This window comes from Cydia strobilella, chromosome 2 (assembly GCF_947568885.1).
Source record: "Cydia strobilella chromosome 2, ilCydStro3.1, whole genome shotgun sequence".
NCBI lineage: Eukaryota > Metazoa > Arthropoda > Insecta > Lepidoptera > Tortricidae > Cydia > Cydia strobilella.
In genome coordinates, this window is record NC_086042.1 from 7,439,561 (window position 1) to 7,456,495 (window position 16,935).

The 16,935-nt window shown below is 35.3% G+C and overlaps 1 protein-coding gene, 1 long non-coding RNA gene and 1 other non-coding gene across 5 annotated transcripts in view; 1 reads left to right on the forward strand and 2 right to left on the reverse strand.

The window, feature by feature from the left end:
- LOC134751241 (homeotic protein ultrabithorax) overlaps positions 1–16,935 on the reverse strand; it is a 166,287-nt gene that overhangs the window by 69,730 nt on the left and 79,622 nt on the right. The gene's annotated exons all lie outside the window — the stretch shown is intronic.
- Positions 11,323–11,394, reverse strand: Trnat-cgu (transfer RNA threonine (anticodon CGU)). The gene has a single exon. It is a non-coding gene; the product is annotated as a tRNA-Thr (tRNA).
- LOC134751430 (uncharacterized) overlaps positions 14,348–16,935 on the forward strand; it is a 61,332-nt gene continuing 58,744 nt past the window's right edge. For 2 of the 3 annotated variants that reach the window (XR_010128655.1, XR_010128657.1), the window contains exons 1-2: positions 14,931–15,261; positions 15,630–15,835. This is a non-coding gene — a long non-coding RNA (uncharacterized LOC134751430). Of the gene's footprint in view, positions 14,491–14,930; positions 15,262–15,629; positions 15,836–16,935 lie in introns of those variants that run through there. The other variant, XR_010128656.1, reaches the window with a different exon arrangement.

The following is a 16,935-nucleotide window of genomic DNA, read 5'->3' on the forward strand; positions in this document are numbered from 1 at the left end:
GGTACGAAAGGGCGAAGCGATAGTCGTGTCGATAGAACTGCTTCTATTAAACAGAACCCTTAAATATTTATCAGAGCAGAGCACAGTAAAGGCCTGTATTTTTGCAAGTAAAACAAACATTTGAACATAGGCAACGAAACAAAATATCCTCGAGGCCGTAGCGGGTGATTTAAGTGGCCGGCAGCTAACAATAGTGGCCTCGTATGAATAAAACGTATACAAATTTAATCAGAGAGAAATCTATTAGTAAAATGAGAAGTACGGAAGGGAGCGCACCTATACATATTCAACGAGGTGCTGCATCACGAACGGGCCAATTTATGCGGCGAGCCCTGAGAGTATCGTACTTTTACCTCGGCCATATGTAAAACTGGAGTATTTCTTTGCCCGATCAGGTCGTCACCTGCTAAAGGCCTTTCTATTTTATACTTATGGACGTGGAAATTCAAATATTGGTTTACTTGCTAGCGATTCCGTGTATTTTATTGACATTCCTAACCTTTCGAGATCGTGGGTTTGATTTGAAAATAGGAAGCGAGATTATTTTGATAACAGATTTCATGATGGCTTATGGACAAATGATTTATTTTCCGGATACGTAAAAGATAACTTATGTTGGATAGTTCAGAAAGGTAGTCTCTCGTTGCTCAGTCACCACTAATGATGCACATACTCGTAGGCATGCATTTTTTTGTCTTATACTTAAGATTCAAGAAAAATAACATTCAATATCCTATATGTACATTTCAGCACATAAATCTCTACTTATTGCAAACTAAAAAGAATGACTAATGATTTTTATACGTACAAGCTGTCGCGAGGGTTACAAATGGCAAATCTAAACCTCATCGTTCATTTCAAAAGCGTTGTAGTAACAAACGATCTCCGCCGTAGACATTTTCCATGATACCTCGCAGCTCTACAAGGCATTATTGCCGACCGCCTAGTTCGCTCCAAGTTTCCTTTAAAGTATTAATCAAGAGTCATGTATGTAACGTTTATATTTTTTATATTTAGCAAATGCACCTGTCGTTACAAAACTGTTTATGTTAGTTTCGTTCACATACTATCTGTTCTTTCTTCTACATTAAGAAAAATGGAAATAAACATTAGATTTTTGCTGATAGCTAATAGTTTTTAGATATCGATAAATACCATGCTTAAAAATGCAAATGTAAATATTTATCTAATGTAACAAATCTAGTTGATAGGCTATCAAGGAGAAGGCGGAGGACCGACATGCATGGAAATCGCTCCACCGACAAGTCTAACTTAAATATATGATGATGATGATGAACAGATGTAGTTACATATTAATAATTTATCCTGTGATGTATATGCATATTGTATGTTGAGTACAACACGACCTCATCATGCATTATTACAAGTACAGTATTATTACGTGCATACAGTATAACTTATCTACTGATAAGGTAAACGTCCGAGTGCTCGACGCGGTACTAGTATATGGCATAGGCACTCTATGTCAAAGTGACATGGCTTAAATTCGAACTAAGAGGATTTTTCTTCATTCGAATTTAAGCCATATCCCTTTGACATAGTGCCCATGCCATATACTAGTACCGCGTCGAGCACTCGGACGTTTACCTTACTTAATTTTATTTAATTAAGATTTGGAACAAGATTATCTCAGTAAACGTGTTTTCTTAAATCAATACTGTATCATTCACTCTCAGATATTATTAAATCACCAAATTTGAAACATGTTATTTTGACTCAAACTTCCTAATGTAACTAGTTATTGCTGGATGAATTTTATCAGTACATCCTCATAACATATGGTAAGTAATGTTTCGTTAAAAACATGAAACTTTGTCGCAACGATCATATCGGTAGCTTGACGACTATCTAGCCAGTTTGAGTGCCAAGGTCTACTCGCGTAGCCACTTTTCTGTATTAATAGGGAACCTTTGGCATTCTAGGACGCAAGTTATTATTTTCTACAGTTACTTCTACGAAACATGAACCGGCTAGGGGTTGCTTGATATTGTTTTATTATAATTAATAATAAAAAAAGCACTTTATGACAAGGCGGTATAGTTTTTTTTGGCTTGGCGGCAGGTTGTCGCTATTTTAAACGATCATGTTAAAGCGATCGCTTTTAGATTGGCCACCGGTAGTTAAGGTTGAAAACTGAATAACAATTAGGTACCTACCTACCAGGCCGATATGCGTGGTACCTAAAATATTATATGCATTATATGTCTAGGAGCGGAAACTGGGCTGGTCCGCCCGCTCGTGCGCCCTCATGTGACTGCAGTATCCAATCTTCGTCTGCAGTGCTCGTCCACACCGAGGGCATGTCAGGACTCCGTCAACGTAGTGATAGGGTAAGGTGGTCGGGCCTTTAGAGCATCTCGCTTACTGTCAAGGTCTACCCTCCTTCGCTCTTCAAAATCATCAACCTTCGATTACACCAACCGTCTCCACTCTGGACGCTTCGCCGCTTGCGCTTCCCACTCAAAGGGGTCAATATTACATCGCCTCATGTGTCTTTTCTCAACATCCTCATAACGGAGGAATAGGAAGCCTGGTTTCCGCTTGCTTTCCTGCAGTTCAGAGTAGAAAATGCGCTTTGCTACCCGACTCTCAGACATCCTCGAAACATGGCCACACAAAACAGCTGCCGTCGCAAAAGATAAATTTCAACTCCAGCAACATTAGCACGCCGAAGCACTTCAGAATTCCTCACACGATCTGACCAATGGATGCCCAATAATGTTGCGGAGACACTTTAAGTGGAAACGATCTAGTAGGCTTATATTCTGCGATACAATACCCACGTCTCCGAAGAATACAATAAATTGGGAAGTACTAGGGCCATGTACATCGTTGCCAGGCTGATGTCATGAGAACGAAAGATTATGGGCACTAATTTGCCAAATGCTGCAGAGGCTGCACAAAGCCTATTGCTTATCTCCGCGTCAAGATCATGCTTGTTTGACAATGTGCTACCCAAATACTTACTTGTCGACCCGCTTCAGTGCATCGTCACCAAGACGTATCCCAAGATGCTGGCCTTCTGGTGACAAGTCCACCGCCATGATTTCGGTCTTGCTAATTTTATTACATGGTTGTAGTTTTAATTTTGTTTGAGATTTTGTAAAAGACGTAAGAAAAATATTTCTAAAATTTTATTAAGAACGTATTTTTGGGCCACCTGCACTAAAGCAGCTAGGAAGCTCATACTAATGTGACAAGGTACGAAATGGTACGGAAACTAAATTCCTTGATCGTACCTATAGGTATACGTCTTCGATCAATTTAATGAGTGAATTTAAATAAATTTGTATTAAATTTTCTAATACTCCAATGAAAAGGTAACAGCTTGGTTTACTTTGATATTTAGTGAAATGAAATGTTTAGTAAGGTAAATGTTTTTCGATCTTGTGTTAAATTGCCTTCCTTTTAAGCTTATCTGAAAAATGTATCTCATACAACGTACATGCGTCAAACACAGAGTGTTTTCAATTATCAGTCCGTTTCCTTAACGGTTCTCCGCACTTCGGTAGTCCATAATTTTAAATTTTAAAAGCTTACTATTTCGAGCTCGGTAAAAAATAGCTGCGCCCAACAGCGTCCGGGGTTCAAGTAGGTGACGGAAACTTAATAAGGAGATAGAATAACTTGGTGATTTTTATGTAACCTTATTGGGTGAAAATAATGATCTGATGACAGGTGTAAAATAAGGTGTTTTTAACGATTTTTGCGTCCAAAAACTAATGTAGAGTGACATACAAAATGAACATAATACCCCTTTAAGTATGTTTTCATGATACATAAGTACCTACGTACTTAGTATTTGTTATCACCACTTAAAGTTTTAATGATTTTTGTGTCCAAAAACGAATGTTAAAAATGAACATAATTTCCTACCTACCCTTTAAGTATATTCTCATAATACTTACATTAATTTTATCGAAGTTAAGTTCACATCGTAACTGGCGATGCATTCCTTTGTGTAGCTGTATTAGGGTTTTCTTTTTCACTTTACGTCAGGTAAATAGGTGAAAATCTCCTAATCCGGACCTGAACTAATTCTGATTTCTATCTTACTATAGTTTTTAGGGTTCCGTACCCAAAGGGTAAAAACGGGACCCTATTACTAAGACTCCGCTGTCCGTCTGTCCGTCTGTCTGTCTGTCACCAGGCTGTATCTCATGAACCGTGATAGCTGTAGACAGTTGAAATTTTCACAGATGATGTATTTCTTTTGCCGCTATAACAACAAATACTAAAAAGTACGGAACCCTCGGTGCGCGAGTCCGATTCGCACATGGCCTGTTTTTATTCTGTAGTTCGTCTTATACAGGTACTTAGTCGGACCACGCTAAGTTTTCATGCCAAGTGCTACGTCAAGTATGGAGTTTACAGGGATATGTATGCGTTCTTACTGCCAAGTTTAAGCAAAGTTACCTTGGTCAAATTCTTGTATTTGTTCTGACCTTTAAAGTACACAGTGTTCATTAAAACATTCTTTAAATCAGACTGAAATCTTATAAAGACCCAGCACCTTATAAAACAATTGTCACAGTCCAATTTAACTTTGCCTGAAATCGTATTCCGATAAAATAAATAGCGATATAATACCGGCGTAGACATATTTGAATATCTTGGCGCGCATCGCTTGCCCATTGTTACCTATGCCCAGTATGGACTTAATTAAGGAGGGGAGAATGGAAGGATCTACCGGCATTTGGCTAGCGTTTGTCCAATTTACAGCGGAATTAAAATATAAGAAAACATATGGGGAGGTGGAATTGGCCACGATTTTCTTTGGCGGACGTTTCAATCGTTTTTGTTATATAGGTAAGGTTGTTAGAAAGACGATTAGTTTGTAGATATGATTGTTTAAATATGAACAAAACACTGAATGAATGTATGATAAAGACGATATATTTTTTTAATAAAAATAATAGACACAAATGCCAGTTACAGAAATACCTATTACCTACGACCGTATCTACCTGGTATGGGTAAATTAAGTGAAAAACCTACTTGTATGAGTAAGACTAAATAAATACAGAAATGTGTTCTTGCTGACTTGTGGCTATATAAAGTACATAGGCACTAGTGCTCAAGTAAATACCTATATAAGTTTGTTTTTTGCGAACAAATGTACTATTTAATAATCTGATTTAGTTCGTTTACTGAGTACTTAAATTTTTAGTAATGATTGTTTAAATATGAACAAAACACTGAATGAATGTATGATAAAGACGATATATTTTGTTGTAAATTATGTTTTCGACTAAAGCCAGAATTATTTTATCATTCGAAATTGCTATGCCAATATATTATGTGTATTATGCCAATTCAAGAATCCAATTAAGACAGTCCGAATTGCATTAGAAACAATAACACATTTAACTTTACATAGCCATTCTCTAGTATGTTTATTTGCTTTCAAATTTGGCTGTAGGGAAATCAAGATGGTAAACTTGAACTGGCCACTGTTTGGACCTCTGGGATTAATAAACTGATGTGAATTCGAACGTAGTTTGGAATATTTAGCATCAAAATTTACAGGCTTTTCATTAGGGACGTTGTGTTAATTGGGACCACTGATTGGTTTGCTTAAATGCCAAATTATGAGTGTTTTAACTAAAATCAAAATACTTAGGCATGACATGAAGTAAAAAAGAAAAGAAATGTATTCAAAAAACATGAAATAAATATCATTAACTGCTGTAAGGTATTATTTGGGATTAGGTACATAATAAGTAGGAGAAAGTAGTGGAAAGTTTTATGGTCTCTCAACATTTGGAAAGAAAGGTTTAGTCTAGAGATGCCACGAATATTCGGCAATCATTCGGCATTCGGCGTGTTCGGCAACTTTGCCAAACTCTCGGAACTCGGAACTCGGCCAAATGTTGCGTAGGTACTATTCGGGCGAATACCGAATATTTATTAGCTACACCTAATTCTACTTAGTACTTATACATAAAAGTTGCTAAATTTAAATGTACCGCAAGCCATTATATTAAAAAAATATGGGTTCTTGGGTACTTATTATAATGTTATTAGATATGAAGAACTTTCTTAACCATTCGCACCTACATGCAGGCACGTTTTTAGGGTTCCGTACCCCAAGGGTAAAAATGGGACCCTATTACTAAGACTCCACTGTCCATCCGTTTGTCTGTCCGTCTGTCACCAGGCTGTATGTCATGAACCGTGATAGCTAGACAGTTGAAATTTACACAGATGATGTATTTCTGTTGCCGCTATAACAAAAAATACTAAAACCAGAATAAAATAAATATTTAAGTGGGGCTCCCATACAACAAACGTGTTTTTTTGCCATTTTTTGCGTAATGGTACCTACGAAACCCTTCGTGCGCGAGTCCGACTCGCATTTGGCCAGTTTTTTGTCATAGGTCAGATTTGCTTGACTAACTTCAAAGGTACCTAAAAAAAAGAGCTAAAAAAGTTAGATCTTACCAATAGCTGTACTTTGTAGGTCAATAATTTTCCTAAATGTCTTTAAAATATATCTACACATTTTTTGCGAGATATTGGGCCGCCGAATGTTCGGCGCTCCGACAACTATTGGTGACATCCCCAATTTAGCCTTTTCTGAAGCATAGGTACATCATCAATATCATCATCTTTCATCTAGTTTTATACATCCGCTGTTAAATAGCGTAACAAATATTACATTATCTCCTTATTATTGTATAAGATGTTCCATTGTAGGTATTGCTTTCTAACACCTACATATAAGTAGGTAACTATTATACACGCATTACTGGCTAGTAGTGTTAAACTAACATAAATATAGCTCTGTTATCTAACCTTTAATAAACCACTTTGCTATTTAAATATCAGCTATTAAAACTAATTATATCATTGCTAACACTAGAAAAAATGTATACGATTAATAATAGGTACTAGAAAGATCAATGGAGTAGAAAAAATGGCGGTAAACATCACTTAGATTATTCCTAACATAAAACACACATTAATGGAATATTTGTGTTTGAAAATTTGATAAATATGTAGGTAAATACTTTATTTAATGATACCTGTATAGGTATATACGAAAAAAAGTTATCTTCTTACTGCGGTTAATTGTGTACCTACTCAACTGATATGAAATTTTGTTTTAAGGTACCTTCTAAAATATTAAGACCAACTATAATATACTATTTCTTTGTAAAAATATAAATATTATGATAACGGTTACCTAATGTCGTAAATACAAAAGTTGTAGTACAAAAATAAACCTATGTCAATAAACAAGTAAATAAGTAGGTACATAATGCATTATTGATACTCATAAACGCAAGTAAACTTACTGAATAATGTAGGAACAAAGTTGCAACCGTGGAGGTATCACAATATTCAATGTTAACAATTCTAATTAAATACTTGCATATATTTTTCTCCATTAAAGGAACTGTTAATTATAATTGTATATAATACTCTGGATTCAACTAAGACAAGTTTTTCTACAGCGAAAACTACATGGTGCGATCCAAAGGCGGATAGCGGTTTTTTTTTAATTTAAAAACTACCTACATGTTTTTAGTTCAGAATTGCCATAGCCAAAATAATATGAACGCCACATCCTGTCAACATTGACCAGTCCTTATTGAAAATCCTTTACTTAGACATTAGGTAGATATATATGTATTTATCCAGTCTCCATTGCTCCTAAGCTAAGCAATAAAAAAGAGAAATTTAAAATTCCACCTACGCACAATTCTATGGGGCGTATCATCTGCTCGTTTGCCTCCTAAGTATATTATTTAAAAAATATCATGATTGGAATTAGGAGGCTTCCTGATTTTACGTCCACGTTGCTTTAACTAACCCACTCAAAAGCCACAGAAAATGCTCCAACCGTTTAGCGGCAAGATGCTGGCAGCGTAGATCGCCCTACAATCAATCGTTTTTCAAAGTTGTATGCATACGTCGCGGCTAAATTTACTGTCGAGCGAATTCTCTTTGCGCCTTTCTTGTCTCTCGAGGCATTAGGAAAGCTCCGCGCTTCGCCTGCAACTTACGCCGCGCGCCCGCCGCGCACTTTACTGCAGGGACATAAATTTAACGCTTACGTTTCGCCTCGCTCCGCTAGTTTAATTAAGCGTGCCCATTGTCTGCATGTGCGTAAAGACGTCCAATACGGCCTGTTGTTCTTGGACCACTAGATAATGGACTACGGTGGATTAAGCTGACACTTTTGAGGTTACATTTCTATGTAAATTAACCCGTTAACAATAAGGAAAAGATAATCGAGAAAGTAAAGCTTGTTTGTATCATAAAATTTTGTACCTACCTGAATCCAATTTGTTATTTAGGTATAAAATAGGGAGGCATACAAACCAACCGCTTAAGCGCTTACCTAAAATTACATAGGTATATCAAGATTAAAAATAATCAATTTCAGGGCGTAAAAAACTGTGTAATGTATTTATTTATATATCTGTTCTTATAACATATGTGTTTAGTTTAGACAGTGTTATTTACTTACTCAAAATATTCGCCCACTCAAATAAAGTCTAAAACTCCAGGACATGTCCGCGCGATATAAATTCCTGGAGAAAATTGCGCAAAACAATAAGTCAATAAAAAAATTCGCTAACACAGTTAATTTGTACCGGTGCTCCCTACACGGCTGTGAGATTAAATTTTCAAACGGGTGACGTCCATATTAATTTTTCCGGAGACAATTCGCTTTCATCATCCGGCCGCCACCGTGTTGCCTTATCGCAAAGTTTATTTATGGGCCTAAGTACCTGAATATTGTAGGTTTTTGACCCCAAATTCATGTTGAAGTATTTCTGGTAGGTTGTTAGGTTGGGACCACGGGATAAAACCATTAACTAGTAAGTAGAAGGTATATTTAAGTGCCCTCCACCATGAAATAAAACTATGAAAACGGATTATATCGCGTATATTAGTATGTGGGTATTTTTGCACTTTGTAATTTTTCCTCAGTCACCCGTTGACCACGAACGCTGTAAAGGGTTCGAAACGTCGGGATGTATTATAAATTCAATATACGCGATATAATCCGTTTTCATAGTTTTATTTCATGAGTAACTATCGCGGTAACCGAAGACAATATTATGCCCTCCACCACTTAATCTAGCTTAAATATAAACGAAAGAACTGCACAAACTTTCCAAGTCAAGCATTTTTCTTTCTTCGATCTCTTCGACACTGTACTTAATGTAAAAACATATATACTTTCGACACGAGAACCAAAACTAAGGTAAATAACTTACCAAGGTAAATGCAGGTTGCACTAAAAGCGGAGATCACTTCACTGACGCACGTTTTGTAAAGCAAATTACAAGTAAGTGTACAAGAGGCCTGCAAAGGTGCGAAAATCCCTTTTTTAACAATCGCAACTTGCTCCCCAACAATGACGCGTTTTGTCCAACTACTTACAACAAAATAAACTCGCTCTCTCTACACTTTTTGCCGCCCGTTACTATAGGATCTAAAAAACTAAGACATTGCACTTCAAAAAACTCAGTTACTGCACAGACAAGCTATCCGATCGGTCGGACCATCATGACGCTACTAAAAACGGTATTTCTTTATCCAGAAATCTCTTAACGAGGTTAGTTTAGGCAAACTTTTGTGATGTGATTTTTTTTGTTCGCTTTATTTGGGTCCATGTGAGTCCGTTTGTTATTCCCCTTTAGGAATTCAAAGTGAAGGGTTACCGTTCTCTCTTATTATTGGTGCGCAGGAGTGAGCGTGATGCAACGATTTTGTTAATGTCTTCATATAGTCGAACGAGAACACGTTTGGAAAATAATTTGAATATCAAAATGCAGATGGCTTCTTTCGGAGCCTTGGAGCGCTGAGCTACAAGTTAATTAAGGTTTGCTCATCAATTAAATTATTATAAATACCAACGTTCATTTTGCAGATTAAGTTCTAATATAAATTTATTGTTCAATTCAAAGGTCTGTCGAACTAATATGAATATTTATGGTAAACATAATTTAAATTGATGTTATAACTGTAAGTAGAAACAGTTATTGATATTGATTTTATTTACCTAATTGAAAGTGTATAATAAAACACAGTTTAAAAAAGATGCGAAACTTATATTAGCTACAAGTAAAGTTTACATGGTGGTCAATTCATCATTGTTAAGGAAAGGCAGTTGTTTCAGGGTTGTCACATTAAAACTAAATAAAAATGTGGCCAGTTTGAGACATACCGTAAAACGGGGTGGCTTTCAAATGCAGGGGCGACTTTGAAATGTTAGTTTTTAAGACATAATATATTTTTATGCAAGATTATTTACAGTAGATGAACATAAATATATACCTATAGTAGGTAATCTAACTAGTTATAGGAACAGTTTCAGTAAATAATGAATAATGGTAATTTTATGGCCGTTTTAAAACTATCAAGGTAACCCCAAATTTTCCTAAAGCCACCCCGTTTTACGGTACGTAAGTACTTTTTTCCCTACAAACCATGTATCAAAAAATGTCTTGTATTAAATATACCTATTATTTAACAGAAAGTATTTTCGTAAAGAACTGACATTTACTTTATGTTAATTCCAGTTTTAGACAACCTAACTACTCAGTTTTACCATTTTATTTAAACAAAACATAACATGCGTATGTCAATGTGATGTGATTCCTTCGGTTCTTTATACAGGTACCTTCACTCAACTAAAACCTACGCCAACATTGTCCCTATACATTGGACGGACCATGACTACAATGCATAAATCGTTTTCAGTCAAACGCCATATATCCGAATCTGGGACGATGCATTCGTTCAGCGAGCGGATTCACTGAGCGAAACACCAAAATTTATTGGGTTAGTAGTTGCCGTAGGTCGATAAAACTACCCAACCTACAACAAGGCTATAACTCTAACAAACTAATCGAAAAAAATACGACTCTGCCTATAAAGTAACAGGGTAAACTTTGCCTTGTCTCGCCGTTTGACGGAAAAGAGCTAGCAATACACGGTACAATTTTGTGATATCTTTTTCACTCTTTCAGCTTCGGCGACATACGGACGTTATAGTGCCGAATTAGCATATTTATTGCTAGTTACACGACTAAATAAATTTATCTTAGCCCATTGGGTTCGCGCATAGAGCCCTGCTTATTCAGTTTCAGGGTTGGTTGGCGAGCGGCTAGAACGGAAGGCTTACTACCATTATCATCGAGTTGCAAGTTTGGAGAACGTTAATTACTCGTTTGCAGTTTACTTGTATAGTTTTCGTCCTATCATCATATAAATTATAATAGAACATAAACTGAAATAGATATCATACACTAAAGAAAAAGCGACCAAGTCCACCGGTGGCCGAGGCGGGAATCGAACCCGCGTCTTTAGCTTACGCGGCTAACGTCCTGACCACTAGACCACCCGGCCACGATAGTATAATTTTTATATAGTAATGTAACTACTTAAAAAACACAAATCAAAAATATTTTATAAAATATTTCGTTCCCTAGTTGTATATATATCTGGGAGTTGTATATATATATATAACAATATCTGGGAGACCGAGCTTTGCTGGGAAAACATATAAAAACTCAAAAATGCGCGTTTTCTCAGTGATAAGACCTAGCTAGATAGATCTTTCGCCCCCGAAAACCCCCATATAGCAAATTTCATCGAAATCGTTAGAGCCGTTTCCGAGATTCATATATACAAGAATTGCTCGTTTAAAGGTAAAAGATTTTATGTAGGTATAGGTAAAATATACCTACGTAATTCATTACTAAAGGAGATACCTAATGTATAAATATAGGGATATTTTGGACACACGAGTAGATATTAATTGACTAGACAGTGATACAGTATAGGGTCATTGCGCTAGTTTTCGTCCAGCTCTAGTTGTCTGTGTCTAAACAATATATATATATATATATATATATATATATATACATAAAAATTATATTTCGCAAGTTGCAAATTAAAAATGAAATACATATATTATTTGCTAATCCGTCAAGTGGACAAAAACTAGAGCATGGACGGAAACTACCGCAATTACCCTATATATGTACCTACACTTACATTTACAATAAGCCATTTGTCGTCACATTTAAAACACAATTGCTTAGTGGTCTCTTATGAGACCCAAGGGAACAGAGGCAACTGAGGGGAGTTGTTAGATGCTATATGAACCAAAACACACTATTCTAGCACTGTTTTTTTTTAAAGTTATGGGTATATGTAGAAAATTTCCAATTTGAGTTAAAAAACTATTTACTTATTTTTTGATTTAACGGAACGTTTATTTGTGAGCCGCTCTCACGCTTGACCGTTTCCTTGTAGACATATTGTTGTCTCCGCTCTCCGCTTCACGATATGCGGTTGTGGCCCTGACTTTAGAATATCCCAAAGTATCCAATTTATTTGTTTTATGTGCGTTTTCGTCTACGCTTGTTGACAAATTACGGAAATATGAGAATGTTAACAAACATAATGTGTCTACTGTAAGTATTATATATTTACCTATACAGATAGGTACTTACCATGAGTAAGTAATTAAGTACCTACATAATACATTTATGTACCCATGTAGGTACCTATAATGAATAGAACTTACTAATTTCTTGATTTTATAGAAATTTGATTATGGATCATTTACTAACCATATACTTATTTAATTTCTGAAAAATTACTTAGTACCTATATGTAGGTACGTCCCTATATCTAATTTAAAAACGAATTATTTTATTTACAATAGGCATTCAAGTTTTACCGCTTAAAATAACCTCATTCTTTTTTTTTTCTTTCATACAAGTAAATACTTACCGATATAGGTACTGGATACGTTACCAATTTTACAAATAAATACTCCCTTACCTAAAACAAAACAAAACAATCATTAGTAAGTATAAACAATACTCAGTAAAAATTAAAACATAAATTATAAAATTTACAAAAGGAACAGTTTTAATCCATCAGTATAAATGGGTAGCGCTACCTGCCCTCGCATATACGAACTTACAAACACATACGCACTTCGTAAACGCCTCTGACGAAACCGGTCCGAACGCCGACGGCATACGAATGTATTTCCTAACAACACATCTTCCGTCTTTCATCGGCGCCAAAACATCACATAAATTTATCTCGCTCGTGCCCTCCGAGGCAACTTCACGGCAGACGAGCGCTAGCCAATCAGCGCGCGCCGAACCATCGCCATATTGAGCAGAGTGACGGAGCTGCCACCTGGACGAACTAATGCGAAAGTAGCGACGCTATGGTTCAGGTATTGTTTTGCGTGATTTTTCTATGTTTTTAAAGGTTTTCCGAATATTAATTGAGTGAAATTTGTGCGTAGGTGTGTGTTATGGTTATGGTTATCAAAATTTTGGCGTTTTTACGCGAAATCGGTGATGAAACGGTAATGTTATTGAAAGGACGCCGCTTGAAGGAGCCCAAAGCTAAGTTCGGGTCGTGGGGTGCTTTATTGCAGAAAACAATCAATATTTTTGAATATTTTATTTAGAAATTTACTTTAAAATAAGTGCTATTGAATTATAAAATATTTATTAGAATATTGTTTGTTTCATAAATTTTGTAGTTTAAATTTTTTGTTGAACATGTTTTGAGGTTATTTTTTATAACGAGTGGATTTTTATTAGGTACTAAAAGTATTGGAAAAGCTTATAAAACTTATAGAAGTAGTAGTTTAATATTTAGGTATTAGTTATTTATTAGTCCATTTGGCTTCTTATCAGATTACCTACTGAGTCCTACCCAGTTATATACCTACTGTACTGACTACCTATCTTAAAATTAGAAAATGTGTATGTTAAGTAAAATGCAACGTTTATAGAAAATCATTAAATAGATAGTTTTATAGAATTGGACAAAAACCATTCAAAACATAAAAAATACCTATCAGGTAAGCCGCCATGTTTGGTTTCGAATTTATCAAAATAAAAGCTTATTTTACTTAAATATGTGCCCAAATAAAATTATTGTAATACAAAGAAATAATGTAAAGCAAATAATTTTAGAAATTAAACATTTTTTAAGCCCTTGTTTTAGATATAAAACAGACTTGAATGCTTCAGACAACGTCGCACGGCCGACGGCGCATGCGTGATGTCAAACCCGCCTCTTCACAGATTTTACATGCTATTAAATTGAAAAATGCCTTTCTTTTGTTAATGCAATAAATAATACAGAATAACAGTAAGCAAATAAATAATGTTATTCTGCTTAAGGAATTGTGGCAATAAAAATATTTTTTTGTTTTTTTTAAATAGGATGAAAATTATTGATGTAGGTAAACCATACGTTATTAAAACATGTTTTGACTTCTAATGTTTTATCTTAAAAAAGGAAACAAATGTTTGACTGTATTTAAAACACCTGCATTTACTTGCAGCAATGCAACCGTTTTCTCAGCTAAAAGGAAAACATTCAAGCTACCATTTCATTCAAAAGTTTTTATTAGCAGTAGTAGCACATTTTATTCAAGACGTCGTGCTGAAATCAAAGGTGCAGATAAAACTTTGAGTTCAGTCGACGCGTTATTGTAGAACTTAGACTGTTGGACGTAACTGAACTGGGGCTCGGAATCTTAAATAGGACGTGTACCTATATTAATGTATTCTTGGACTAAGGAATGTTGGTGCATCTTTTAAGTGGCGTAAATTAGGTAGTTAGTAAAGGTCACACATAATTATTTATATCATACTTTATGTGTAGAACACATAGGTAGGATACACATACCTACATATTTTATTATTATTATAAGACTTGTTCGTGTGAGTTTATGCAATTAAGTTGTGCTTATACAAAAGAGAACCATAATAAATACTTAATTAATTACTTAGTTCTATTAAGCAACTAATCTGCTGGAAGAGAAACCACTGAGCAAGCAAAGTTTCTAGAATTCCTAAATAAATAAGGTGAAATATAATTATGTAGCACTAATTGTTACTGACTGAGCTTTGTCATTTAAACAGTGCTACTTACGTAATTTAAATAACAATAAACATTGAAATAAACCCGCTGAAAGGCATTCGTTAAGCGCTTCCGCGCTAGAACAGTGGAGATGCTAACTATTTATACAGTGCACCGCTTGCATTACACAGATAAAATACGCTGCCAAGTTCTTGGGGCAAAGAAGCGAAACGAAAGGCGAGATTTAGTGTGGAAATTTTGGAAGTAAGCCGGGACTGCGTTTGTGGTGGCTTACATTAATCATGCGATGGAAAAATACCCCCGGCGACTTACGATGGAGTTCCGTTAGACGTCCATATTTAGGTACTTTTTATAATATTTATGTGCTGAATAACCGCTAGTTTTAATGAGAAATATGCCTCTCATTTCCAGTTTCAAACTTTTATGAAATTGTTAGTCTATGTGAAGATGTGAAAAAAGTAATGAAAACATGCCCTTTTTTTATTAAAATACTTGCTTAGTATAAATAAATCAATTTTAAAACGGGAGCACACGAAATCCAAACACAAACAAAGCTGTAAATCCGTCCAGAAATTAGCTAAGCACATGTTAACATTCTAATTTGTACAAACGTGCCGGACCTAAGCCTACTTAAACAAATTTACAGCGATCGTTTCTCGTGAAGGTGACCCAAATTACCATGAAAAAAGTTTAACATCCCTTTATTTCAGAACAAACAGAGGCTGTTCGGGAATCCCGTGTAATCCGACCACTTATCACGGCTGCAAAATGCAAATTTCCCGGCCGGCACGCAGTATTACGGGCCGGGATACGTCAGGGATATTGTCAAAGTTCGCTACCGAGGGATACACAGGTTAATCTCAGGTCTAAACTTCACAAGAGGTAGACCGGCCTACTCTATTCGCAATTAACACGAGTAAGTATTTATAGTTATAAATATATATTATATTATGTGTATAGGTATATTAGGTAGAGAATTATAGATATTTATTATTTTACTAGCTTGTGCCCGCGTTTCTATTTCCAATGTCCATCCCCAGGAGTCCCAGGACTCGAGGTACTTAGTACCAAATTTCATGTCAATTTCATCTATATTTAGTGGTTAAAACGTGAAGAAGTAACAGCCAGACAATGTTGTTTCGCATTTTAGTAATAAGTTGGGATTTCTATCATGTAGGTAACTTGGTTTTTATATTTATTTATGCTAGAAATATTAAAATAAAATGCATCCAATATAATTGCTAATTATTCTTAACTAAGTAGGTATTCTAAGGTTTGTTTTAGATTAAGTACCTACTTACTTTAGTTATATATGTACCTATGTGTATTTCATTGTCTATTTGTGTACTTGATAAAGCAATAACAGGAAAAACGGATAAGCAATTAGGTATTCATGACATTTCTGGTATTTAACTTAAGTAAGTAGGTATAGACACATTATAGATATATCTCGTTGACATGATGATGAGAGCTAAAATCGTTAGGGTTCTGCACTTGCAAAATGACAATATCAAGTTTATTTTATTTCTGAGTCAGGTATATCTTGCATCTAATAAAAATATAATATTTTTTTACGATTAGATAAGGTAAGTATATGTATATACGTACATATAAGTAGGGTACATGGGTTATTTATCACATTAACTTTAGTTTAGACGTAACCATATTAGTTATAAACCATTATGGCGGCAGATAAACCTAACGCGGTGTCACTTTCAAAAACACTTACAATAAAACTAAATTCTATGTATATTTTGAATAAATAAATAAACATAGCCACGTTTCTTAACATATTAAACATTCATAAAATCCAACTTTATATTTGCCACTATTTTAGTTCGAACCAAATTCGACGGACCCATTTCCAAGTGCTCAGCATGCTCGATGTTTCCCTCGACGCCAAAGTAAAAAGCTAGCAACTGATTTTTCGCGTTTGCCGATAGTGAACAATAAGTAGCGTGTGCAAACGCTGTTAGCACTTGCGCATTTTCAATTCTCCCTTCACATTATTGATTG